Below are 12346 nucleotides of genomic sequence, written 5' to 3' on the forward strand. Positions count from 1 at the left end.
CATGTTATCTAGGCCTAGTTTTCCCAAAGATATTTCATGTGAGGAAAAGATGGTGCACATGAGATAGGTAGACAACTAACACGTAGGAGAAGAGAATCTTGGTCAGAAATTGTAGGAGACATTTTTGGAGCGTTGATACCAGCAGTGGGAATATCTCTGAATTCACATAAAATTAGAAAATTATCAACAGCGGTGGATCGCTTGTCAACAAGCACTGCTGGAGGATTTTTATTGGTAAATACTGAAATGGTTGCCATGCGAGCCATGGTAATGCAAAATCGACTTGCTTGATATAATTTTGGCAAAAGAGGGTGGAGTCTGTGGAATGCTGAAAGTTCAACATTGTTGTACTTGCATTCCTGACGAAAGTCAAGATTTAAAGACGTACATAAAGAATATAACTGACTTGCATGAGGAGATTGTTCCACTGGAGGCTAAAGGTATTTGGGAAAAGATTGGGAAACAGTTTTCTACTATTAAAGACTTTTTATTAAAACTAGGTAGTACCTTTATTGGTAAAATATTATTTCCAGTAACATGTGTGATTATTCTAGTATTAATTCTGAGATTAGGATGTCTATGTAGCAAAAGGAAGAAAATACGAAATAACATAAAAAGAAAAACTGTAAAGAAAAGAGAGAAAGAAAGGAAAGAAAGAGAATTTGAAGAGGTAGAATTAGAAGAGTGGAAAGAGAATATGTATAGAAAAACAAGAGAAGAAGAGACAGGTGAAACAGTAATGTGATCTAACAAAATAATAGGAGAACTGAATTCATTTCTATTTACAAATTTTACAAAATTTTAAGGTAGTGTGGTGATGTTGAAAATCACCAAAGGGGGGATTGATGGAGCAGCTAGATCAAAATGTTGTATACCTCCTCTATTTTGCATGAAAATACTAACTATATAACTTACTGATTATAATTTTACTAACGGAGTGCAGTGTGTAACTAAAACAACCATTTGCATACACTAATTACACGCGGGAAATTGCTATTTGCATGGCAAAATAACTCTAATAACTAAAATATGTACGCATATTAATAGTAGTACATGCGGTAATTAGATATTGCATGATTTATGTTGCTTATGTGATGTTTGCGTTCCTGTTTGGATCCTAAAGGTGAATATTATCACTTTAAATGTTGCTATATGCTAGGAAAATACTAATACATAAAGGGATCAGTGAGGGTTTAACATTAGAATCATCATTTCTTTGTATTAATTATTTTTTTGTGTTTGTTTCGCTTAAGTTGACATTTGGGCCTACCTAAAAATGGCGTCGGAAATCGAGTTCAGAAGAGGCCACCGTCTCGTGAGTGCGATGCCTACTGCGCAGACTCGGATGGCTCCGTGAACTTCCTGATGACCTAAGCTCACCATGTCCCCAGTCAAGGATAGGAGCTTGGTGGAATGCCAAACTTCAGTCAGTAAAAACTGGTCTAAATGAACAATTGGGACATACAAGCAAATCTTAAACATTGCTGCATAAGGGCAACATGAGCTACGGAAGTGAACCAGCAAAATCCATGAGAACCTTTTCGATCAGCCAATCACAGACTTTCGCCGCCTAAATATGTTTCATGTTATCCCGAAATTTATTAGAAAAAGAGTACTAGAATAAGGAGTGGCAATTCCATTCTCCATTTTCCTGACATCTATGCTGGCATTCGGCGGTTTTAATGACTGCACACCCTCTTTGACCCCACAGGCGATGACAGATGCTTGCACGATTTCTGGTCCTTTGGAGATCTTTGGGACTGTAACGTGCTGAGCAAAGAACTTTTGGACTTTGAGCTTTGGCCTGCTTTATTTGGACAATTTAATGGCTAATTCGGTTATGCAGAGCCAAATGAATTAGAGAAAATCCAGATAGCAAGAATAGGTAAATATAATGTCCTGCGATTTGTATTAATTAAACAAGAAAATTCTAAACTTTTGAGGAAACAAATGATAAAACATTAATTGCAAACAAGATTTACATAAACAAATATTTGATTAACAGAAATTACGAGTTTGTGGTTTTTCAATGAAGAGAGTAAAGGATTCTGAGTCTTAAAATTTGTTTTAGCTGGTTCTAGATCACCATCAACCAATCCAACTAATTGGTCCGTCGACCAAGTGGGTGGAGTGCCTTGATGTTTGGGATTAGGAATCTATAGGTGGCGAATGCTAATGTATATTCTGTAAAATAACTTTTTCTTTCCTATAGGTAATAAGGTACCCCCACACATATCCAGCGCTTGAATTATTCATCCCTCCTGTGTGCAGACTTGTGAGTGGAGACGTGTGAGTGTTGGTGTTATGGGCTCCACCAATGACTGCGTGTGTGAATGAGCTAGTGTGACGTTGGGTCTGCGACGCAGGAAGGATAGTTGTGTATATAGATATTTTCCCCTTTTTCTCCAGTCTCGCGCTGGATCACTAGTCATGAGCACTCTCCCGTTTCCTGCATGCAGCCTGCATGGAAAAAATGGCCTCCCCATAGACGCCTGTACGGACGACGTCCTAGCCAATCAAAACGCTGCCATTGCATCGTTGTGATTGGCTTAGGGGAGTAGAGGGAGGCTGCCTGCTTCTACTTCCTGTGAGCAGAGAGAGAGCAGGAGAGGCTCACAGGACCGGAGGTGAAGTTAAGTTTTATTTTTTTTTATTTTTATCAAATTACCCCCCGCAACTTCCCACCTCGCCACCCGTGAGACGTGCCAGCCATGACTGTAGAGAATACCTTCCTTGCTACTGAACGCATAGTGGCATGTCTGTCTCAGCAGACTGAGGCTGACTGAGTTAAAGGAGGAAAGTAATCAATTTTCTAATATAGATTGTTTTCTAAGAGGAAATGGCACCAAATGATTTTGTTTGTAGTGTAATTCCCTTTGATTTTCGGTCTTTCATGGAAAGATTGTTTCGATGAATAACTTGGGTCCAACAACATTCATGGATGGTGTCCACGCGGTACCATTTTACTTCTTGTCACAGCCAGGTCTATCTACTATTGTTTGAGAGAGAGATAGAAGAACTTTATTGCATGATTAATAGAAAAGTTTGCAATCAGTCAGTTTCATATAAAACAAAAAACGTGATGCCGAGCTTGAATAAGAAAAGTCTCATAATAAAGTCCTGTAAAATAGCCATATGGTAATTTATAAAACAACATGAGGAATAAATAAATATTAAGACAAAAAGTATCATTATCATCACATTTTAAAACATAATCAAGGTGCACTATAAGTCCACAAAGTGCTGGTGTGCCCGAATAGCTAGAGCTTGGAGCAAGCATGTCCTAGTATTCAAAAAGCCAGGCAGATCTAATAGCAAATACATAATGATGTGCAATGATTAAAAATTCTTCTTTCTCATTAATAAGAGCATAGTCATATGATCCATTTGCCTCATTCACCATTTTCTTGTTCTTTCAGCTCGTTCGAAGATGCTGACATAAATTTAACCAGCCTGACATTCTAAAAAGTGTTTAATGGGTTCAGGGCTGCTGTGACGCTTGTCTGCAAGACCTTAGATTCAGGAGGTTAAATTGTTGGCACAACAAATGTCTGCAAGGTTTTAACAATGCAGGACACAAACATAAAACATGTAAAAAAATAATTCACTGCACAGTCTACATTCCTCCTCGGGTAGTCATGTTTGCCACTTCAATAGATGCTCCAGTGTTGGTAAAACACCAAATCGGAATGCCAGGAATCTATTTTTTATATGCCTTTGGTAATTTGCCAACAGGTGAGCTTGTGTCCCCACAGTGATATATGTTGGTAATACTGCCCAAGCATGGGATCTATGTGATAGAACTTCTCGGTCAACTTGCCTAATTAGAACCCTAGCATTTACTTTCAGAAATGTTTTAAACTCAGCTTGGCCTACTCCTATCGTCCATATCTCCCGGGCATGTAGTCAGTTAAACATATGTCCATAGAATGAGCGTGGGCAGCTTTGCCACTTGCAGATCTTAATTTGCTCTATATTAAACTGTCTAGTGTGCTCGGAGCTGTTGATCTAATCCAGTATTGTGTGAGAGGAATGGATGCAAGTACTTTACAATTATTTAGCCTCACTCTAAGGCTTAGGTTTTAGGCACTGTTGTTAAGTGCACTAGGTAAAAATGGGTAGCAATTTTTCAGGTACAATCTTGTAATGGTGGATGTGAAAGAAATAGTCATTGATGATGTATACATGAACGCCAAGTCAAGATTAGAAACTATGGGGTATATGCACAAGAACTGCCGCTAACTAGCATTAGTTAGCCGCAGTGTTCTTAATGCAGCCTGACACCAAAACCTATCACCCTGTTAGCGATGTATTTACAATACGTCGCTACATGGCAATAGTTTCAGGTAGCCGCAGTGAAAACTGCCGCTAACACTAGTGTGAAGGCAATACAAATTCTGACGTTCGCCGGCGAAAACTGGCGAAAGGCCAATTTGCGGACAAAAAACTCATGTTTTCCTTACTCCTTCTTCAACAGCAGCACTTTCCTGAAGTCCTCCATGGGGTTCGACTGCAGTTTACGACACCACTTCACACGTATGCACCCGGCTTCCCTGGTGCAGGTAACGTGGGTACTAGGGTATCCATGGGTGGGGTGGCTCTCCAACCTTCTGTCTTCCACGGGGTTTCTTTAGGGTCCACTGGGAATGGTCCTTAATCTTTAAAAATCCAACCGCGACTTACAAGTAGAGTTGTACGGAGCACGCTGTTGTGTTCACACACTGTATACGCTCTCCGCTGGGTCCATATCTACTCACCTTGGGTGGTTACTTGGGGTCCCAGCACTTTTATGTCCTCTCAACACTGTCTTGACTCGAGTCGTGGTTCTTATACCACTTTCTTAGTATATGGTTTGGTCCCCCCCTGGGGCCACTGTGTATTTGTGCTATTTACTGTGTTTCTTTGCTGAAGTATTGCGCTATGTGTTAGAGAGTATTACATAATAAATACATATTTTTATAATTACCTTTTGTGGTTCTTTTTCACTTAATCTATATTATAAGATTGCATTCTGGTAAAACCAGCCAAACTGCTTTACACTCCTTCTGGACTAAGCCTGAAGGCTGCTCTCCACAGCTACCACTTAGAGAGCTTTCTTAGGTTGACCTCTTAAATCACCATAAGCATTGTCTGGACTGGTGCAAGGTGTCCACTTACATTAGTGGACATCATAGACCAGGCCAGCGTGTCACATTGGTGTGCAGTGGTTGGGATACAAGCTTGCATCATTTTACCAGATAAATCTTTGTATTGATTAATTGAAAAGCCATCACTACTGCTAGGCACATATAACATAAGCTTAGAATAAGCAAGTTTTACTGAACTTGGGGTTGGGTAACTCAAGGGTCTAGCACATCCTTTCTCCAACCTAAGAGAGTTTAGTTCCCACTAGGTAAGATAGGTGCAACACCACACCACACTTAGTATGTCTTCCAAAGGAGATGCTAGTGGCTGTCTGACTACTAGATACAATGAACTTTCGTTCCAAGAACTGAAAGCACTGACTTCTCCCCAAGTACTGGGAAAGAAGGCAGATAAGTGGGTCAGAACCAGGGTGAAGCAGAAAAACCAGAACAATAGTGGTGACCAGACAAAGCAAGATTCATCAGTGAATGGATGAATAGTAATCATCTAAAATTAAACCCTGATAAAAACGGAGCTGATCCTAACAAGTGGGCTAGCCAACCCTTGGAATTCCAACTTCTGGCCACCCCAATTAGGAAACTCCTCACTCCCAGCAGGCTCCACCAAAAGTCTGGGTATTGTTATCAGCAGTGATCTGTCTATGAAAGCCCAGATTGAGACAGTGGTTTCCTCATGCTTCTTCCAGCCGCGACGAATCCAGATGATTAGTAGATTTCTGACTACAGAAGCCCTAATCCAGGTCATCTTGGCGCTGGTAATCTCCCGCATTGACTACGCCAACGTACTTTATGCAGGTATTCCAGCATATCAACCAAATCGCCTGCAGTTGGTGCAAAATCAAGCGGCCAGATTAATTCACCAGCTGCCCAAATGGCACCATGTTAAGCCATTAATGGAAAATCTACACTGGCTCCCAGTTGCAAATGCTGTGCATTCAAGCTGGGGTGTATCACCTTTAAAGCTCTATACGGCAACAGCCCAGCATTTGAATCCCCTCGGATTCAGCGCTATGTTCCCTCCCGGGACCTTAGGTCCTCGCATTTGAATTTGTTCGTCACTCCATCCTTTAAATGCAAAAAACATGGAGGACTAAGGTTTGCGGTCTTGGCACCTCATTCATGGAATTCTCTCCCTATAGAGATCAGATCACTGACCTCTTACGCGCAGTTTAGAAAATAGCTAAAGACCTGGCTGTTCCGCCAGGCGTATGACTAATCCCCTCACATCAGCATCACTCCCTGGTCTCTAGCGCCAACAAACCATTTGGTGTACGTGCGCTTTATAAGTTTTTTTTAACATAACATTCTTCTAAAACTCAAGATAAGGGTGGGGACAAGGGCAAAGACAAGAAAGAGTCTTCCAAGGGCCCCAAAAACCTGCATCAGGGGAGAGTAACAATCCAACAAGAAAGGCAATAAGAAACCTTGGTGTTACTTTTGTAAGGTGAAAACCCATTGGACAAAAGATGCTGATTGTCCAAAAGCCAAGGAGAACACTCCTACTACCACTGCCTCTAAGGCAACTGCCCCCCCTAGCACAGGTACAAGTGGTAGTACAAGAAACAAGGGATTCGTTTGGTTAACCTTGGGTTCTGAGATGGGTTCTGACTTAGTCAGGACTCCAGCTCAGGATGTGTTGGTGGCATGGATCTTGCCACCTTACTTGGAAGTCCCAGTACCCTGGGCAAGTACAGGCAGCAGCCTATGATAAATGTAAAGGTGGCCATTGCCTACAGGAACACCGGTGCAAGTGTCACTATAGTGACAGCTAATCTTGTGTCTCCTGACCAGATCATACTTGGACAAATGTACCAAGTGACCAACGCTAGAAATGTCAGGACTGATCATCTCTTAGAAGTTGTTAATTTCAGCTGGGGAGGGGTAACTGGACCTAAAAGGGCTGTGGTATCTTCGGACCTCCCTGTGGATTGTTTGTTGGGCAATGATTTGGAAACTTCAGCCTTCGCTGAAGTAGAGATAAGGACTCAAGCAAAACAGCTTTCCACTGTACAGGCCCTGGATCCTGAAACAATGGACCAGGTGCCTTCCAAGAAGAGGAGCAGGAAGGGTAAGGCTGTCCCTTCACCCTAGACTCAGAGTGAGGGTCAATCTCCTGAGGGAGAGGACATTGGCATCTGTGAAGGAACTGCCCCAGATGAGCTTGAACCTGGTCAGGTTGAGTTCTTGGGTGCAGGGGGGCCTTCCAAAGAAGACTTGAATTTGGAGAAGCAAACCTGCCCCTCTCTTGGGCCCCTCAGACAGCAAGTTGCTGCTGAGGCTGCTGGGAATGTCAGTGGGTCCCACAGGATCTACTGGGATGAAGCACATCTGTACTCAGAGGGTAGAGACCCCAAGCCAGGTGCCATCAGGAGGTTGGTTATACCCCAGACGTTTAGAGGCTTCCTGCTCACCCTTGCACATGACATTCCCCTGGCAGGACACTTAGGGCAAAGTAAGACTTAGGACAGGCTTGTCCCTCACTTTTACTGGCCCCACATGTCTGAGGACACAAAGGAGTTTTGTCGCTCCTGTGCTCCCTGCCAAGCCAGTGGCAAATCAGGTGGCACCACAAACTCCCCCTTAATTCCATTTCCAGTGGTTGGGGTTCCCTTTGAGAGGATTGGGGTTGATATCATTGGCCCCATGAACCGTCCAACAGCATCTGGGCACAGCTATATTCTAGTGGTAGCGGACCATGCCACTAGGTATCCAGAAGCAATTCCCCTTAGGACCACTGTAGTGGAAAGAGCCCTCTTAGGAATTTTTCCCAGAGTGGCCTCCTCAAGGAGGTCCTAACTGACAGAGGTACAGACTTCATGTCAAGTTATATTACTGCAATGGGGAAAGAGTGTGGAGTGAATTACAAATTCACCACACCCTACCATCCTCAATGCAATGGGTTAGTTGAAAGATTCAACCAAACCCTAAACAGTTTGATCATGGGCCGCCCAGAAAAACTTAGGCGAAAATGGGATGTCCTTCTGCCCTGCCTTCTTTTTGCCCACAGGGAGGTCCCTCAGAAGGGGGTTGGCTACAGCCCTTTTGAACTTCTGTTTGGGCACCCAGTTAGTGGTCCCTTGTGTTTGGTGAAGGAAGGATGGGAGCTACCTCTCAAACCTCCCAAATAGGACATAGTGGACTATGTACTTGGTCTGCGCTCTCGCATGGCTGAGTACATGAAGAAGGTCAGCATAAACCTCGAGGCAAGCCAAGAACTCCAAAAATCTTGGCATGACCAAAAGGCTCTCCTAACTGTTTATGAGCCAGCTCAGAAGGTGTAGGTGTTGGAGCCTGTGAGCCCAGCAGCTCTCGAGGACAAATGGAGTGGACCCCACACCATACTTGAACAAAAGGGTGAGGTTACCTTTTTGGTGGACCATGACACTCCCAGAAGTCCCCATAGGACAGGATAAAACCTTTTGTTGACAGGGCTGACATGGGCTTGCTCATGGCAACAGATGAGGGACAGGAGTGAGCCTCTCCCTGATCTCCTCTCACAAATCCTTGATGATGGATCAGTTGATGGAGTAGCCTTGGCAGGCAGCCTCCGTGATCAGCAGCACATTTATTGCAGGAAGGTCCTCAATCAATTCAGGCGTATGTTCTCTCTGACTCCCAGTCAAACCACCTGGTGTACCCATGAAGTGGACACAGGTGAGAATCTACCTGTCAAGAATAAAATCTACAGGCAGACTGACCATGTCAGAGATTGCATCAGGATAGAGGTCCAAAAGATGCTGGAGTTGGGAGTGATTGAGCCCACAGATAGCCCTTGGGCTAGCCCATTAGTCCTTGTACCTAAACCTCACACCAATGGTAGAAAAAGAGAGATGAGGTTTTGTATGAACTACAGGGGACTCAATGCAGTCACTAGGACTGATGCTCACACAATTCCTAGGGCAGATGAACTTATTGACACTTTGGCCTCAGCCAAGTTCTTAAGTACATTTGATCTTACTACTGGCTATTGACAAATCCGACTAGCTGAGGATGCCAAACCAAAAACAGCATTTTCAACCCCTAGTGGGCATTATTAATTTATTGTAATGCCCTTTGGCTTGAAGAATGCACCTGCCACATTCCAAAGGTTGGTGAATAAAGTTCTCACAGGCCTGGAAGCCTATAGTGCAGCATGTCTTGATGATATAGCTGTCTTTAGCTCTACCTGGGAGGATCACCTGGTCCACCTGAAGAATGTTTTGGAGGCTCTGCAGAAAGCAGGCCTCACTATCAAGGCTACTAAGTGGCAGATAGGGCAGAGCAAGGTTGTGTACTTGGGCCACCTGGTAGGTGGAGGCCTAGTTCAACCACTACAGAGCAAAATCCAGACCATAATGGAATGGGTTGCTCCAACTACCCAGACTCAGGTCAGGGCTTTCTTGGGCCTGACTGGGTATTACAAAAGATTTATGAAAGGATATTGGTTACATAGTGACTCCCTTGAATAATCTTACATCGAATAAAATGACCAAGAAAGTTCAGTGGACAGTTAGCTGTCAGAAGGCATTTGATGACCTTAAGCAGGCCATGTACGCTGCTCCCATTCTGCAGCGTCCTAACTACTCTAAAACATGCATTTTCCAAACAGATGCATTTGATTTGGGAGTAGGAGCTGTGTTGTGCTAACTTAATGAAGAGGGCCAGGATCAACCAGTAGCTTTTATCAGCAGAAGGTTGACCTCCAGAGAAAATCGTTGGTCAGCTATAGAGAGGGAGGCCTTTGCTGTGGTCTGGGCCCTGACGAAGTTGAGGGATACTTGTTTGGCACTCACTTCATTGTTCAGACAGACCATAAGCTCCTCTTATGGATTAAACAGATGAAGGGTGAAAACCCCAAACTCTTGAGGTGGTCCATTTCCCTACAGGGGATGGACTATACAGTGTAACGTAGACCTGGGAGTAACCATGCCAATGCAGATGGACTTTCCAGATATTTCCACTTAGAAAATGAAGCCTCAACTGAGCAAGGTTAGTCTCCTCTCCTTACGTTTGGCGGGGGTTGTGTAGGAAAGTAGGATCTGCTTCTATGGTTACCCCACTTTTTGCCTAGTGCTAAGCTGTATTTTGACTAGTCTGACTGGGTTCCTGCTAATCAGGACCCCAGTCTATCTGCTTTCTCCCTAAACTGTTGTGTTCAGTACTTAGGCACATCCCAGATTGGATACCGGGGTGCCCTTATGAGTCATTAGTATATGGTACTAAGGTACCCAGGGCATAGGTACCCCAGAGGTCTCCCATGGGCTGAAGCATGTATTATGCCTTCCATGAGAGACCATTCAAAATGGATCTACAGGTCTGCCATTGCAGCCTTGTAAGGTGGGGCTAGCACCACTTACTAAAGATATAGGTTTTCTATATTTAGGGTCACTGCACTTAAAACCTATAAGTTACTCCTAAAGCAGGTCTTTGCAATCCTGAAGGCAGGGTGCTTGGTTCTAAGTGAGAGGGTGCCCCTGCATGAGCAGGACACCCCTGCAGCCTATGGAATCCATTCTCCCGGGTTGTCAGTGAAGCAGCCATATACCGTATAGATGGGCACCGCGTAATTACGCGATGACCATCTCGAAAATGGCTGCAACGAATCGTATCAAGTTTGGTATCAAACATCCTCCCACACCGTAAACGGTGTGGGAGGTATGATTCCAAGTACTGGAAGAGGCCTCCGTTAGGCTCTCAGTGTTCCCGGTACCGGCCTTCTTGACCCGGACAACACAAAATGATTGCTGCCAACCAGAGACACAATTCTCCTCTCCTGCTGCTGAGCCAAGCTCAAGCAGGGGAAGGCAGAACAATAGGCATCCTGTCACAGGGAGGTGTGACCACCTCCCAGACAGGATTTAGTGTATTGGAATGGGGAGGGTATGCTTGCCAGCGCCTCTCAGTCTGCATGAAGGGCATTTTGGTGTCCCTGTGCATGGTCCATTTCAAACCAGTTCTGGCACGAAACTGGACAAAGGACATGAGAGTAACCTCTCCCCTGTCCAGACCCTCTCCTGCAAGGGTCCCCTGAATCTTACCAAATCTTTCCAGTAGGGTACATAAGGGCTTACCTGGGTGTAGGTCCCTAGATTCGTCATGGGATAAGAATCAAATCAGACATCACTGCTCTTCTACCGTCTGGGCACTCTGGACTTCGCTGAACTTAGTTTTGGCCTGACTTCATCTCCCTTCCAGTCTGCTGCATCGTCTGTGCCTGTGCATCATACAGGAACCTTCCAAGGCCTGTGAAGCATCAAAGACACCTGAAGAAATATCCCTTGGAGTGAAGAGTCACTTCCCTGCATTCGGAGGCACCACAACTAAGTCAACCGGTCTGCAGATCCTGAGCTCCTCCAGACTCCGTGGGCTCTGCAACACAGGTGGTGGTTTTCCACAGCTCCTGAGGCCTCTCCTACCCTCTCACCAAGTTTGAGGCCAGTATCCCTCGTGGGGGTAGCAATAACTGAACCCCTGTGCACCGTGTCCAACTGGCAGTTGCAAAGGCTTGTTGGCTTCTTTCGAGGAAGATCTCCAAGTAGCCCCAACTTCGAGCAGCTCCAGTGATCAGGATCTTCAGCCACACCGCATCATGTGCATCATGGCCTACACCTTTTAGTGAGCTGCTTGAGGTCCTCCCGTGACGCCAGTGCCTCCGGCCTGTGGGTCCACTTGAGGGTCACACTTGTTTCTTTTGGGCTCCCCTGATTGCTCGGAGCCTGCCATGACTCCCCTGCCTTGGTGAGTCCCCTGTACATTGCTGGTCCCGACTTTGCTCCTTCTTTAATTCCTGCCTTGCTTGCCTTTGCCAAGGCTTGTTAATGCTCCTGCCGGACATCAACCCCTCAGCACTCGATATCCTTCATGGAACAGCTTGTGCATGGCCCCTGGTCCTCAATGCTGCAGAGTCAAGATCATCGTCATCCATCCTGCAACACCCGACCTCGGAGGGCATTCTTCTCCTGGTCATCCCTGAGTGACATAGACTCTGTCCCCACTGCTTGCAGGTACCTCTCATCAAGAATCCATCCTTGGATTCCACCGGACACTTTCTCCTTCTTCAACAGTGGCACTTTCCTGACGTCCTCCATTGGGTTGAGAGCAGTTTCCGACACCACTTCACACGTATGCTCCCGGCTTCCCTGGTGTAGGTAACATGGGTACTAGGGTATCCACAGGTGTAGTGTCTCTCCAACCTTCTGTCTTCCACTGGGTTTCTTCTGTGT

This window comes from Triturus cristatus, chromosome 7 (genome assembly GCF_964204655.1).
Source record: "Triturus cristatus chromosome 7, aTriCri1.1, whole genome shotgun sequence".
Lineage (NCBI taxonomy): Eukaryota > Metazoa > Chordata > Amphibia > Caudata > Salamandridae > Triturus > Triturus cristatus.